The sequence below is a fragment of the Gobius niger genome (assembly GCF_951799975.1).
Source record: "Gobius niger genome assembly, chromosome: 15".
NCBI classification, from domain to species: Eukaryota; Metazoa; Chordata; class Actinopteri; order Gobiiformes; family Gobiidae; genus Gobius; species Gobius niger.
In genome coordinates, this window is record NC_136866.1 from 16,827,463 (window position 1) to 16,844,395 (window position 16,933).

The window sequence follows — 16,933 nt, forward strand, 5'->3', positions numbered from 1 at the left end:
CCACGCCTCTTCTATTACGCGTTGCTGTCTAAGATGGCCAGTTAAGATGGTTGGTAAAATGAACCTTGAAAAAATACTTGCTGGCCACCCATCTATAATGCACCAGAACACAGGAGAATGCTTTCCTTTCCTCATTATAATGGCAACTACTATTTTATTTACTTTTTCCACCTGCAAGTCTGGTCCCCTCCTTGGGCCAATGGTAACTACTGCCAACAGGACCATATCCTGCGAGGCCCTCTGTATATTCTGGGTAATCTCTATGTGATGGGTACCTTCCTGCTGGTGCCACAGGAGCTCGCGATGAAGCTGAAGAAGGCGTATCGCTCAGTGCTTGACACAGGACCACAGCTAGAGTCCGCCAGGGTTAGCTGACTCGGGTCCAGGCCAGGGACCGCCTCCAGCTTCAGAGCCAGGACTGTGATGGTGCCGTTCGGGAAACACTCTGGACACAAACCAAACCATGCATGTCCAGAAGTTTATATGTGATCATGTGGAATGACTTGGGGACATAATATTGGACACAAAAAGACAGGGAGGTACAAAAAAAAAAGCCACAACACCAACTGAAATCTATCTGCATTGAAGGATAAAGTAGAGAATGACCATCAGTGGGATTTGTTCATATTCAAAGGAGACAAAGAAGGACGAGGAAGAGTCTGTTGGGTCGAAAGCTTTAGCCTCTATCCTACGTGTCGCACCCATTCCAAATTGTTGCGCGAAGTCTCCTGTCTTTTTTCTACTAGATCGTTTATTGTCAGTGATGCCAACAGTTCAATGCACCGAAACTGAGAATGAATCCATGAAAGTGTGTGGACGAGGATTTTGAGAGAATACAGTGAGTCCCACCGGTGAGCGTGGAGAAGAAGCTGCAGCTCAGAGAGAAGTCTGTGATGCGTTTGTTGGTCTCAGGAGAGATCAATATCACCTCCAGCCGGGCCCTGACAAATGACGGCTCGATGGTCTGGCCACATGCAAACAACAAACAGTTAAGGTATTCTTGTGACAATCATTATTCTGTAGCATGTCTGTACCTCGTAGATGACGTCTGGCGCCAGGATGGGCACAGTGAAGGTGAAGTGAGTGCCATTATCCACAAAGCCGTACTGTTGTGCCAGAGAGGGAGTCATCGGGCTCCTGCCCACCAGCGTCTGGAAGGGCTGAGTGCCAGAGCGAACCAACACGTGGAAGTCCTGACCGTCACACTCTCCGGTCACTGAGGGGGTCTCTGCGACACACACATGGGACGATCAAGGGACAGACGCGGGACACACACGGGACACACACAGGACACACACGTAACGTAGTCCAAACCTGTGTGTGGAAGTCGAGTCTCCAGCACAGCAGAGATGGAGAAAGGCTGGAGCTCCGGTAACACCAGGAAGCCAAAGGTCAGCTGAGCGGAGAACACCGCGTGGCCTTGGTCGTTCTGCAGGCACCGAACATTATAAACAGAACTTTAAACCGCTCCAGTTCACATTCACACAGAGTATTCTGTAGTATTTGAATTTATTCAGGAAGTTGCGGTGACGGCGCATTGTGTTCATGATCAGACCCAGGCTTTCATTTATGTTATTGATGTGACATTTCTTACGTCATCACCGCAGCAAGCAGGCCATAAATCACTAAAAATAAGCGGAGGTCTTCCTGCTCTGTGATCCGTCTAAGGCCACTATCTGTATGAAAACTAATGTCAGTATTTCCAATCATGTCTGAAAAACTGCGTTCAAGCTCTTGACAGTCTATTTCTACAGCAACCTTAGTTAAAGTACATCAGTGAGAGGAGTCCAGGACCGGGGCGTACCGTCTGCTGCACAGTCGGGTCAGTTTGGGGGACAAAGACTGTGAAGCTCTTCAGCTTGCGGTCTGCTTCCAACCGCTCTCGGACCCTGAACCCTCTGGAGAGGGCCTTCCGCATGGTGAGGGTCTCAGAGGGGCAGGAGATGTTGACAAGCACCACGTCTGCAGCGAATGGACCAATCTTCACCTTAAACACGTCCTCTGTAGGGTCTGCGTCTGAGGGACAGAGGGAGCAGCGAAATACCTGAATATTCTGAATGATCAGGTCATCAATACTATATACCAATACATGTACATATACATTTATATACAGTATATTTGTTATAATTATTGCATGTCCTTAGGCAACACACTTCACTAACCCTGCCTCCAGTGTCTGACTCTGGTGTCTAGAGTTCCACGATGTAAAGCACTTTGAGCCTAGTGTAGGTGGAAAACGCTGTATAAATGTGACCGTCCAGAGCGTCAGTGGCCCCTTAAGTGAAGGTCCCAGAGCCGTTTCTGTTGTTCAAACTGGGACACATGTCGAAGGCACAAGCCGATTGGTGTGCTTTTTAATGTTTCTGGCCCAAAAATAAAGCCTTTCTACTTTTTGCAAATGATGAGTGCCTGGACCTGATTTTTCCTCTGGGACAGTATTAGTTTGAACTAAACTGATAATGCTTTGGACTATTGAAGAAACCAAGGTCTTACTCTGGGTGACCTGTAGGGGGCGGTAGGAAAGAGGTCTTACTCTGGGTGACCTTTGGGGGGCGGTAGATGTGAGGGGTGCTGATGGGGAACAGGACCCTGTAGCGAGTGTCTTCGTTGGACGTGTCTTCGGTCCACAGCATCTCCAGAAATGGCTCCACTCTGTAAGTGGTCATGTAGCGGCCATCTTGGACCACACTCTGGAAAACAAGAGCATATTCCAGAACCACAAGCACTGTTCTTTACAACTAAAATCTCCATTCTGTCCCTGGAGGTTCCCGAGTCATGTCCTCCAACAGCTCTGAAACCCACAGATGGTGACGTGCGGGGTTCGGGTAACGTGAACACAGGCGGAGTTTTTAAAGACACTCACCTTTTCATGAATGGAGTAGTAGAGAGGGGGAGGCTGGGGTTGTCGTATTCTTTGTTGACCCATTGTTTTATTTACATCACTGATCCGTGGGTAACATTATGCAAAAGTGTACACGTTTTCAATCTGCCATTATTTTAATATTGTGTTAGCCAAGCAGCACGTCAGACAACTAGACAGAACCCAAACTCACCCTCTCAAGCTGCAATAGGGCTTGGAGTTTCTACAGTGTTGGTAGGAACACAATGTGGGTCATGATGGGACATGATGCTATTGTGGCAGCCATCTTGTGATTGGCCGGTGAGGCTAATGCTAATCGCAAAGTGCGCCTTCTGCTGGCTTTAAGTGTAAGTACTTTTTACAATAACAAGGATATTGAAAAATATTAGAAAAATATTTAATTTATACACAAAAAGTATTCTTCATCTCAAAGCAATGACCTTAGGCAGATGTATCAGCTGAACACCCTGCAAAGGAATTCAGATATTCTTCAGAAAGTTTGTATCTCGTATAAGTTTCATAAATGTGTGGCTTTTCACTCTTCTGTCCAGTTCTCAGTCAGAAAATGGGAAACAGTGAGATGTTAAAAAACAAGGATCTCCAACCAGTAGCTCTATGTAGGCACCTAGGCAGCTTTCTATATTTCCACATACGCTTTATGATTCACATTTTAGATGCATTTTCGATTTTGTTTTGAACATGCTCAACACAATCTGCAAACATTTGGGTCAAAATTGTAAAGTACAAGTACGATGCTAATGTGATTTTCTTTGTTGCATAAAAGTAGCTTGCCAGGTAAAAAAGGTTGAGGACTGTTCTAAAACGTTTGACCTTTGAGCCTACCACAAGGGCACAAGCTGATTATTTAGAAAGCAACTGACTGAATTCAGATTTTGTATTCTGTATATAGTATACAGAATTCTGTATATAGTAGTGTGCTGTGTTCAAAACAAAGCTGAAATACTGAAATTCAAACATTTTAAAGCAGTACTAAGTACCTTGTTTACCATAATAAATCCCTCTAACCAAATCCTTTTCCTAACCCCAACCCTAACCTTAAACATTTGTAAAACGACAATATCAACTTAATAAAGCCAGCTGAAAAAGCTGCATTTGAATGACATCCAATGAGAATTTGCGGGGCGTGGCTAAGAGCTTAACTCTGTTGGAAATTGGAATGAGATGAAAAAGAAGGCTACTGCAAAGCTAACTGCGGGCTAGCGCCACTTAAACACGACAGCCAAGTTTGAGTGAAAACAAATATCTCCATTGTGTAATTGGATGTACAATATCCCTCTGTCCCTTTGTCCTTTCTGTCAGTGTAGAATTTACTCTCATGGACAATTAATGAGTAAAAAAACTAACATGCTAGGACACCTGCAGTGGCGCTTATGGCCTCTAGGGGCATGAGTTACTTAGCACTGCCTTAAAGCTGTCTCGTTGAAATGTTTCCTCAAAAAGATTGTGTATAATTGACTACCTGGGCCTGCGTATCATGAATAATGTCAAATTGTATTTTTTTGTTTAAGTCCCTCCCTCACCTTGTAGAATCCTCCCTTGGCTCCGATGGGGATCACCACCACGATGTAGGTGTCGTCCACAGTCAGGGAGTACCTGCGGGCCTCCAGCTCTGCAGCCTCCAGTCTCCGCCCGTCCACGCCCAGCCCCACGTCCAGCAGGGTGAGCTGCCCCGAGGAGAGCAGGGGGGTGATGCGTTTGGGCAGGAACCAGCGGATCGAGGTGTCAGTGAAGGAGATGCTCGCTGCCACAAAGGGAGACAAAAGCTTCACATGAAACTGTAGGGAGAAAATGTAAAAAAAAAAGTGCACAGTTAACGTCCCACAGTCCCTGAAGGCCTCATAGCAGTGTTAAAGAGAGGAGCGGTCTTTTTCGGGACAAAACCGTTTTGGAGGTGGCACGTGCAGAGATGAATGGGTAATGTCTAGGGTGGTTTATGATTAATCAATTAATGGGCTTAATCAATTAAAAAGTATGTTAACAATTAATATTTGTTCAGGGATACAGTATATTCGAAGTGCAAATAAATATGCAAATGTCGCATCTGTTGAAACTTACAATCCTATTACTTGTGTTTTGGTTACCAATTCAACTCTTAAACAATGTTTCATGATTAGTAGTAGCCAATTAATCGATGAACTACAATTTAGCAGAATGTGCATCCCATAGTAATGTCTAATGTGGGAATGCCACAGGGACATGGCAGGACATCCATTTACGCACAGAGGCTTAAAGGCATCTCTTTTTTAGGTATTATCCCATATTCCATTTTTTCTACCCCATAGGTTTTATCCCATCATTTTTTAAGTCTTATCCCATAGTCCTCATTAAACAGGACAGCACAGGACGAATGGTGAAAGAGTGGAAAGTGCAAACTGTTGGGGCCGGGCATGACGAGACGTTTATGAGTTTACGTTGACGAGACGTTGACTTTATATCTATATTTATATTTGTCAGGGCAGTTTTATCTGTGAATGAAATACCATAGCGTATAAACTGTAGCGTATAAACTAAAATACCATAGCGTATAAACTCAGAAAGGAAATTATTATGCAGCAGGTGTCCACACATAATAAAGTAAAGCAAAAAAAACACAGTGAGACAACAATTGTGTTTGGGACAAAGATCAAACAATTGTTGTCTCACTGTGTTTTTTGTTTGTTTTTGCTTTACTTTATTATGTGTGGACACCTGCTGCATAATAATTTCCTTCGGGACAGTAATAAAGTTGAACCTTGAACCTTGAGCATGTTGATTAACAAATGTGCAGACGCCACTGTTTACAACAATTCTGAAACCTTTTGAATTTTCATCGACTTAAAGACTAAACAACAACAAAAACATTTTCTTCCAAAAGACAAAGACTCAAACAAAGAGTGCTGCCAACAGCACCATTTGTAAAGAGAAACATCAGGGCCAGGGCCTTTTAGTAACTGAAGATGATTTAACACTGACAGAACAGACGTCAGCAGTATATGGCGTGTCCATGAACTGACCTGCCAGTAGGGGGCAGACGGCTGCAGCGTGGATCTGGGAGGACAGCCACTTCCTCCCAAACAGAATGGAAGTCCTCAGCACGGTCATGGGCACCTCGTCCACCTGCGCCGGGAAACAAGAAACAAATGTGTGAACATTTGGGAGGAAATGAAAGGCTGTTAAAGAGCAATATGCAAAAATACAAAACCCCAGAAGGACATAACAAATTCACAATAAAAAATGGAAATTAAAATAGGAATCCTGAGATGGCTTCTCAAAAATGTTTGGTTATATCAAAACAATGCCCAGATGCTCTCACGTTTCAGCTCGTGCCCAAATGGACAGCAGGGCAGAAAATACAGATTAAAAAGTACATGATTAATGTAACTGCATTGGGTTCAGTTTTTAATGTAAATATTCATATTTTTACTAATGCACCAAGTTAAAGTTAGTTTCTACCATCTGCAGCATTAGTTCTTCTGAGAATGGCATCCATATCAAAGTCAAGCTAGTACTGCGTGATATCCTTAACTCAATCAAAAATCAGTCACATTGAATTGTGAATTGAATCGGGCCCTTGTGAAGTCAATCAAATCAAACAACATTACACTTTAAATCCTGCTGATTTAATAATAACTGTACGAGAGCCTTTTATTTGTAAAAGCTTTAATTGCTTTACTCTTAATCATAAAGTAGATCAGTCCTCACCTGTATGGAATAGGTCTCTGCAGTGGACACTGGACTCCTGAGGACCAGCCTGCTGTGGGTGAGGATGAGGCTGTACCCTCTGCTCAGGGCTGTGGACACGTCCATGGCCCGAGGCTCGTCTGACTGTGAGAGGAACCGCACTGTGGTGGACGGGAACGACAGCTCTTCCTGTTTGATCCGACAGACACACAGGTGATGCTGGGAAACTACAATAAGAGAAATCAGCAAGTGCCGACACCTGCAAAGGGAAAGGCTATAACTAATACTAATGGAGGAAGTCTCGACAGTCTGGATATATGAGATGGTCCAGAGAACCAAGAGAAGAGACAGACAGGAAACAGACTAAAGAAAAAAAAAAAAAGAGTGGTTATCCCTTATGTAGCAGGAGTACGAGAGAAACTGTAACAACATCCCAGTGTATTTCAAACCAGTCAACACTTGGAGACAGAAGTTAGTCCATCCTAAGGATAAACCCAGCTACAGAGTAATGTAGTGCACTCTAGTGTCAGGAAGATTACAGTGAGCAGTGCATGAGGGTAACCAAACAGCCACTCTTCTAAAGAAAGAACCAGCATCGGAGGGTAAACAGCAGTGCATCATCTGAAAGCCACTGACCACATTTTGCAAACAACTGCAAACATGAATGGGTGGGTGTGGTCAGTCCTGACTCCTCCTCCTGGGAGGGGCCTGAGTCATATCTTTGGCTTGTCACATGCTGACCAAAAGAGTTAAAAAGAAGCTTCTGTGAATAGAAGCAAAACGTCCTCAAATCAAACAAACCCAGTCCAGTCGATGATTTAAGCCTCACGACGAGATCTAAGTGCACATCTGAAATGGTTCATGTGGCACCAATATCTCAGCTCCGAGAACCTCAGGGCGTGGTCTCCTGCTGCTAATGTCACGTGTTAGTGTTGCGTGCAATGCGTAATGTTAGAATTTACTGTACTTTCCCCATGACTTTGTACCCTAAAAAAAACTTGGCTGTGCCTTGGACACAGCCTGCTAACCTGAGTGGCCCGGCGGGGGTCTGCAGACTTGGCTCCATAGAAAGAGGACTTGGGCAGGAGTTGGTCGTCTGGGAGAACCCTCTGCACAGACACCTGTAGGACACCAGGGCGGGCACACATTTATATTGCAACACAAATACATAAAGAATAAAAACATTCCCATATGTTGGTGTTGATTAATATAAGCCTAACAAAAGTAAATACAATGGACAAGGGAAACCAGACTCAGCTCCAGATTATCAGCAAAATACATATCAGATTAGATTGGACAAAGAAATAATCTCATGCAGCCGATAGTCAAGGAGTTAAGGCTGCTGCACTGCTCGGTCCATCGCGGGTTCCCGTCCCGGCTCCGACTATCTGCTTAGAATCTCTCCCCGCTCTTCACCCGCTTTCACCCAGTGCTGCCCTGTCAAAGCCTAAAAATGCCTCTAAGCCTATACTTTCATTGTAGATAAGGAGAACCATTACACTTCTGCATTCATTCAAATTCCTTCAACAGATGAGTTGACCCTGATGCTACGCCTCAGGCCCATCCAAGGTCTCACCTCCATGTAGTCCCTCTGGCAGAGCACCTCTCTGGGGGCCCAGTCTTCGTACTCACAGGTCTCCGTCACTGTGTAGACTTCATCTGGAGATATCTTCAGCACCAGCTCCAGGCTGAACCTCTGGTCCGCCTGCAAAACATCAGTGTGAGGACTGTCGCAGTCAAATCAAAATGTAGATGAGCAAAGTCATCGGAAGACCCTAAAACATGAACAATAGGCTAATTCGATTGCATCAAATGCGGTGCGTTTACTTTTACTACACGAGCGATTGCAAAGTCCTGTTGTGATATTGGGCCATACAAAACGATCGATTCATGTTTTAAATAGAGGATAGATGTTCACAAACGGGGCATTGCTTCCCTTGCGCTGTAACAGATCAGTAATATTATAAAAAAAACGTTAGAGGCCTGGACGATTCAGCTGTGGCCGAACATTCAAAACATCCAGCAAAAATCTGAGAATTAAGACCACAGCGATCACTTGTAGTTCTTGTTCCATCCGGGTCCTGCCCGTCCTGCCATAGCTCCTCACATTTAGCAGAACAGTCTCGGACCTGGTTCTTGGAGAAGCAGTTGAGCAGTGAGGCGTAGATCCGCAGTGTTCCTGAGGCGTCCATGCTAGAGCTGAATCCACACTGTGAGGCCAGGCTCCGCGTCAGCACCACCAGAGAGTCATCTGCAGGAGAGCGGAACATCTCAGATAAGAAAAACATCTGCACACACGCTTAACAGGTTCTTCTGGGTTTTTTTTTTCTGTTTTTATTTAACATGCTTGAAAAGTGCAGTAAATACTTTTAAAAAACATAGATCACAAGTGCAAAACTTGTCAGAAATGTCACACAGAGAAATCGTTCCAAAGTCTTTTAGCCTCAACTACTACTGCAGCTCTTCATGAGCCAACTGCCTGAAGGAGAGCTTCATCCACCTGGCAGGAAGCTGAACTCTCCCCTTCCCTCCCTCTGCTCCCTGTTGCATATACAGTATATGATTTAGCTTTGTGTTTAACCATTTTCCTTTTCCTCCAACACTCTCTCACTGCTGACCAGGGCTGCGTCCAGTTAAACGGTGCCTACTTGGTACCGACTGAAAAGCTCCTGTAGGGGGCAGTATCAAAAACTACTATTCTTTCAGTGTCAAGTTTCGGTACTTTTTCTCTCTAGACGTCAATATATGACGTCAAAAAAAGGCAACATGAGCTGAGCAGATAATTTGCCACTTCAGCGCAAATGGAGGATGTTTTCTTTAAAGCGAAGCAAAGCTGTAACTAAAACTTTGTAATTATTAGAGATGGCAGAGCCGCGGTCTGAGCGCGGTCTGAGCGCGGTCTGAGCGCGGTCTGAGCGCGGTCTGAGCGCGGTCTGAGCGCGGTCTGAGCCAGGTCTGAGCCAGGTCTGAGCCAGGTCTGAGCCAGGACAAAACCGGTTAGAAATCAGGACCGAATAAGAAACTCAGTTCTTAGACAAACTGAAAAGCAGAACAGAGCAGTGACAACAATGAAGACATCTTTAGCTTTAACGACAGATTCCCGGAGACTTGTCGACTCTGCAGCGTGTGGGGAAAGTGAGCACTCCTTCTGCATTAGACATTTTTGGTACAGTTTTGGTGAATGATTAGTGACAGAGTGAGCGCTCTCACTGGGTAAAGAGTTTTGACATGTGTCGTACTTTCACAGCATATTTACAAAAGTTTAGCCGTGTCCTGATGTGGATCTGTCCCGGCAGCTCTGGAGGTAATAACATCCTGTCTCTTTTTATCGCTGCTTTAGTGGAAATTCTGCTTAAAACATGAAGTTCCAGGTGACGCTGCTGTGACCTGTGTTCTTTCTGTGCTGTTTTATGACATCCAATACTTTCTACCCATGTTATTTTAGTTCAATTAAAAAAACATAGGTACATAAAAGTACTGTTAAGGCACCGGTATCGTCAAACTAGTGGCATCAAGAAAAAACAAACGGTCCCCGGCCCTACTGCAGACACAATAAACTAATCGGTCACTACACATGCACCAGAGCGCCCCCTGGAGGAGCTGTGGAGATCCCAAACAACCGTTCTCCTCTAATGGACAAACTAGACTGTCCATCAGAGGAGAGTTTCAAAAAACATTTACTTAAAGTAAATCAGTCCTGTTTTCATTAGTCTTATTTGTATCAGTGTTCCATTATGTTTCCCACCGCCTCAGGAAACACATGAGTGTTCTGGGACATTTACATCATGTTTACAATTTGCAGGATAGTTCATTAGTCCCGATCAAATAAATAAATAATGCTTCAGAGCTGTGTCATACTCACTCTGAACGGCTGCCACTTCCAGCCTCCTCCCGGTTACTGGGCCCACGTCAATCCCAAACGAGTGTCCCAGGCATTCTGTGCGGATATCTGTGGACAGGCACGCGCATTCACAGTCACACTAAAATACTACAACTGGAAAAGTTAAACAAATATGAAACATGAACGTACTTATGGATGGCTTCTTCTGTGCTCCGACTGTAGCCAGGAAGAGCAGCCAGCTGAAAGAGAGGGGCAAAACAATCAGGGACTGGAGACGCCATGCTGGAACAACCACGCCACACTGGATCAACGGGAGTTTGGTACAATCCTGTAGTTATTGTCCACATTAAAACATTTGGACTCAGCCGCTAACGGAGCTGTTTTTATCTCCTCTTTATAAACTGGTCTGAGCTAATGTTGGTCTATGGACAATGTTTGCTAGCACCCACAAACACGGCAGATTTCCAACAACAGTGAATTTATTACATTCCATCCTGAGCTCCATGGGTTAGTTAATGATGATGTCATTGCTCCACTTCCGGGTCCAACTGAACTTTAGTCGTGTTCTCTGTAATGGGATGGATCTGATTGTAACCTGCTGTAGAGCCGATACAGGCTCTTCCTAAACATCTGATCAGAGAAATATCACTTTTACTCTGGAGTTTCTTTAATAAGACTTTTCTGACATAAATAATTCCCCCAAAAAATGTTCATACACAATGAAGGCTTATTTTAAATATGAAAATAACCTGGAGAAATGGTGAGCTATATTACTCTAAATAAGAGTACAGCAGTTGTTGTAATCTGCTGTTATTTCAGCAGGAGAGTCAGATATAGTTGTGCTTGTGTGATGTCACACTTAACAGCCCTATATACCATTACGATCGGACATGCACGCCCATCAGCAACAAGCAACCAACTCCGCGGTGTACAGAGGGAGCGAGGAGCAGAGGGGGAAGAAGAGGAAGCTCCTCGAGCAGCGAGGCTGACGCAGATTTCAAATGACAACATGAAAAAGTCTTATTTCTTGTCCACATCACAATACGAGTGTTTCATTTTGTGATAAAGATTGTTAAAGTGAGCGTTCTCCTGATGAGCCGCTCGGTTCATGGCGCTGTAGAACATGTTGGTCATGAGTTTAATGATAGAATTTGATATTCAGATGAACGGTGTCTGTGTCTCTGCTGTGATTGGCCGCTTGGCTCTGACTCCTCCTGTTTCACCTGAATGCCTCACAGATCCTCAGACAAACCCAGGGTTCACTAAACCCACTGATCCAGAGGCTCCATGTCTGGGTTTGTCGACCCGTTCCTCAGAGGAAAGTTCAAAGAGCTTCGTAGTGTAGGCCTCAGTAGATCATGTGACTGATGACATGGTTTATGGAAATTATGAATTCATGGGTTTATGCGAGCTTTAAAAGGATGTTCTTAGAACCTCCAAATGCGTGCACATATTATATTTCAACTTAGGCATCAGAAAAAAGGAAAATAAACTTTTTTTATTGATTGCAATAAATTCAAATGATCAGCAGACGGCTTCAGACTATTACAAACACAGGAGCATGAAAAGCCTCTTTGGTCCATGAGGCTTCCTGCCCGTCCCGTCACTGACTGTGCTGTTTAACCCTTTGAGTGCAGTTTCTAAGGGAGTGGCTTCAGAAATCTCATGATAAACACAATAATGCACATATGCATCTACACCAGTGACCGTGATACTGACCAGAGTTGGAGTAGGAGTCCCATCGCAGACGTGCTGTGGTGTTTCCTGATCATGTTCGGATAAGGAGTGGACTCAGATCCTGCTGCAGCCTGACACAGGTGACTCCAATCACAGGCTGATGGGCCTGAGCACAGCGAGGCTGCACCACTGTAGAGCGGGCACAACACTCACAGCTGCGGCAGAAGAGGACGCCATCTTGGGATGGTAGGAGAAGCCTGTTTGAGCCTAAAGAGGCGATGGAGGACGGGTCACAGGCAGAACAAACAACATGAGCCTAAAGGTGGACATTTATTTCACTGATGGGGATTAGTACAGGTCACAGCACGGAAAACTGAGTACAGATGTTTTGGTGAATCTAACGCTGTTTTCTAAAATGACAGATCATTGTTTTTGTGTATTGTACTGGAGCAAAGACAGTCCTTGCTGACCCCTCACACTCCCTGCATGGGCAGTTTAAGGTACCGTGTGCCCAAGGATAGTAGTAATAGAGTGAAGAACTCTTTTTTATTGGGTTTTTGAATAAGTTATAGATATTTTGTATATCTGATCAATTCTGGTGCAGAAAAGTCCAACAATGTCCAAATAATGCTTGATGGAATCTACTTTAATCACATTTAAGGCCTTAATTTTAGCACAGTTCTTTTAATGCTTAATGTCTCGTGTAATGTTCTTTTCACAATAACAAAAACATTTGACATGATTCCAAAGTGTCTTCACTTTGGTTCTTGAGGCCAGAGTGAGCCCCGGACCTTGGGTCCCCATGGGGTCCTCCGACTCAAACCGGTTTAAACTTTACACATCGAACCTCTCCTTGCTCTTCTCCTCCTTCCCCCCTGAGCTCAGCCCAAAACAATCCTTCACAAAATCAACAAAGTCGCATAAAAGAAGCAGAGTAAACTCTTCTGAACACTAAAGCAGGTGAATGAACTTTTGTTTCGAAGTGTATGGAAAATAACTGCTTGTGTCACTTTAGTTTCTAATCTAATATTTTTATTTTATTTTCACTTTCTTCCATAAGTTACTTTGATTATTTTACGTGCCCAGTTTTTAGGTCTGTGACAAAAAGAAAGTCTGATCCACATCTGCCCCGTCAGTGGAAGTGAGGAAGGAGCCTGTGAGTACCTCCATAGCTTAGGGACCTCTGAGGCTCCTCACCAGTGATTAGGAGCTAAGTGCCATCCCATAAGCCACCGCGCTGTTCCCTCTGAGGCATTCTGCAGAGGGGACACACTTAGCTGTGCGTCTCTCACTGAGGATGAACCAAAGGATATTATTGATTATATTCCTGTGACTGAGGCTGTAGCTGCGGAGGGTGAGTTTGAAACAGCTTTTCATCATCCTCTGCTTCATTTGTTTGTTTGTTTGTTTGTTTGGTCGGGACAGTGCATGTTCATGAACACACATGGGACTCCACACTAGCTCTCTCAAACACACTCTCGCTCATCCATGCCTATTGCACATGTTTTTAGTGGTAGGGGAAACCAATGCAGACACGGTGAGAACATGCAAACTCCCAAGATGCTCCCTTGGAAAGCACACACAAACACAAGCTTGATTTTAGCATCAAAATCACACTGAAACTAGATATTTATCCTTACACTATAAAATAATATATTATTTGGTGCTCATTAAGTATTGAAAGGGTATTAGTAAGCATTAGTAATCTGGTTAGGGCTAATGCTTAGGTTAAGATTAGGGTACAGGTCATGAATATGCATATTATTAATGGCCTATTAATTACTCATTCTTATTAATACCTTATCAATACTTAATGAACATCCATCCATCCATCCATCCATCCATCCATTTTCTTCCACTTTTCCGTTGCCGGGTCGTGGGGGCAGCCGTTGGAGCTGCCCAAATCACATTGCACCAGCCCCTTATGGTGAGTCCATAGAAGGACGGCCTCATGGTTCACACCGGGCCTGTTGGTCTCTCATAAGAGGCTTCTGAACCGCTCTTTGTCTGACCCGTCAAAATAAAGTTATTATATTATTATAGTTATAGTTATTATATTATTATATAGTTATAGTTATTATATTTTTATAGTTATAGTTATATTATAGTTATTAATATTATTATTTATCACCAATGTTTCTGCTTTGTCCCACATTTATGGTTCATGTAAGTCTGTGTTAGCAGTAACTGGACCTGCTACACATTTCATATTTAAATTGAATTCCTTGCAACTCATTCATGTTAGCATTTATTTATTTAAACCAAAATATTAGAGCAGTCGGGCTCAGTTGTTTTGGTGTAGATGAATATGATTTGATCCTGTGACCTGCCACTCACTCACAGTCTGCTCCAAACGCCTCAGAAAAGAGGGATCCATCCGAAATCCTCAAATACGTGGCTTCTCTGTCCTGATCCAAGCTCCTAGCTGTTGCATGAAAAGCGACATCACCCGTATAGTATTGGACAACAAAAAACACTCCTACTGCAGCCACTGACTTTAATGACTCAAACATGAACCACAATAACGATATGAAGCCACAGAAAACAGATCAGATTTACCTTCCACAGCTACAGCTTCATCACAGAAATAAAAAATGCTCTGGTCAAATATTCCACCAAATCCTGTCCTTTGGTTCATGGTCAGAGAAAGATGCCGCATTAACACAGTGAGGTCTGCTCCTCCATATGATCCATGTGGCTTAAAGGAACAGGCCACCGTTTTTACATACTGAGATATGTTCTTGCCAGAGCTTAGATGAGTTGATGTGTCCCTGTCTGGTCTTTGTGCTCAGCCATTCAAAACGACCAAAGACGTTGTTAGCATTTGGCCTCTCCCAATGTATTCCTAATAGCTCCAAATGGAAGTGAAGTTGGAAGCGACGAGTTCTTCCACGGTCAGGCACAAACACCAGGCAGGTATGTATCAACTCGTCTAAGCTCAGGTAAGAACGGGTCTCAGTATGGAAGACCTGTGGCCTGTTCCTTTAAGTTTCTTCTAAATGGAAGCAAAAGTACAAACTGCCTTCATTGAGGCCACTACTGACCCGGCTCTTTAAAACACTGATTGTGCTGTGGTGACTCTAACTTGTATTTTGTCACTTTAATGAAGTTTAGCTTGCGCAGAATCTTTTTTTTTTTTTTTTTTTTTATAAATGTGCGCCTGTCAATCAGCAGTGGCTGCACATGTAGGCTGGAGCCGTAATCAGTAAATTGTTGAGAGGTCTAACTCCAAACCGGATGTGCATCAGCGTCCACCATGATAAGAAGCCTCCGAATTGGGCTGTCAGTGAGGGAGGAGTTAGGGGAAGGAGCCTGTATGCTTCTTATGTCAAAAACGATAGGAGCGATGTGCCATCGGCGCACATTTCATTAATAATAAAAAACAAAAAATTCTGCACAAGCCAAACTTTATAAAAGTGACAAAATACATGTTAGAGTCACCACAGCACAGTCACTGTTTTCAAGAGCCGCCTCAGTAAGCTTACTTTCATTTAGATTAAACTTAAAGCTGGGCAAATGCTGCTGAAGCTCTAGTTCCTACGTGCACAGGGATCGAACAGTTGACCTCATCATGTCATAAGGGTTAGGAGGACCAGAACATCGGAGCTACGTATTTGAGGATTTCGGATAGACCCGAAGAAGCACTGTAGGGTGGGGGATTGGCACATAGCTCCTAATCACTGGTGAGGAACCACCAGAGGTCCCTATGCTAAAAGGGGTATGTTAGCATACAGGCTCCTTTCTCTACCTCCTTCCTCACTGACAGCTCTATTCGGAGGCTTCTTATCATGGCGGACGCTGATGTACATCCGGCTTTCCTCAGAGCTCACTCTCACAATTGGTTTCAGATGTAACCGAGGACTCTCAGCTGCTCCCAAGGAAGTAACCAAGTGGATCGTGGACATTGAGAGGACATGGGCTGTACAACTGCACAGCACCACCTACTGTTCAGAGGTGTGCGTTATAAGGCTGGGACAAAATACTATGTGGTCTTTTCACTTTGTAGCATTGGTAGAAAAGATTATAAACTTTCAAACGCAGTGGAGTAAAAGTAGTAAGTGCTCAACACAAATATTATGGAAGTAAAGTACAGACCCCCAGATGTACTTAAGTAAATGTACCTCTGGCCCTACTGTAGTTATTACCGCAAAAATCTATATTTGTGTGAGGCCATTAACAAATGACATTTTTATTGCCTGAGATATATTCTATCATCCTTCATCTCATCTGCTACATGGCCTACTCCTTTTCCTCCCCTCTTTCTCCCTCGCCTCCTCCTCCTCTTCCTCCCCCAGTTTCCCTCATTCTCTCCTTTTCATCTCTCTCTCCCTTGTCCCCTCTCTCCTTCTCTCCTTCTCTCCTCTCCTTCTCTCCTTCTACCTTAACCCCACCCCCTCTTCTCCCCTATATTATTCTCTGTTTTCTCTCCCTTCTCACCCTCCCTCATCTCTCTCTCTCCTTTACCAAGTTGGACTATCTCACTCTTGTCTCCCCCTCTCTTGTTACCACACTCTCCCTCACTCTTTCCCCTCTTTCCTCTCTTTCCCCTCCTCTCACCCCTCCTTCCTTCCTCTCTTCCCCTTTCTCTCTCTCTCTCCTCTTGCCCCTCTTCCCCCTCCCTCCGTCTCTCTCTCAGTGTCTCCTTTTGCCCCTCCCTCCTTCTCCCTCTCTATACCATCTCCCTCTCACCCCTCCTTCCTCCCTTCCCCTTTCTCTCTCTCTCTTCTCTCCTCTCCCCCTCCTTCCTCCCTTCCTTCTCTCTCTCTCTGTCTCTCTCTTTCTCTCCCATCTCCATCCCTCCCTCTCTCTCTCGTTCTCCCTCCTCTCGCCCCTCCCTCTCGCCTAGTGCTCGCTGTAAAAGGGAACAAAGTCCG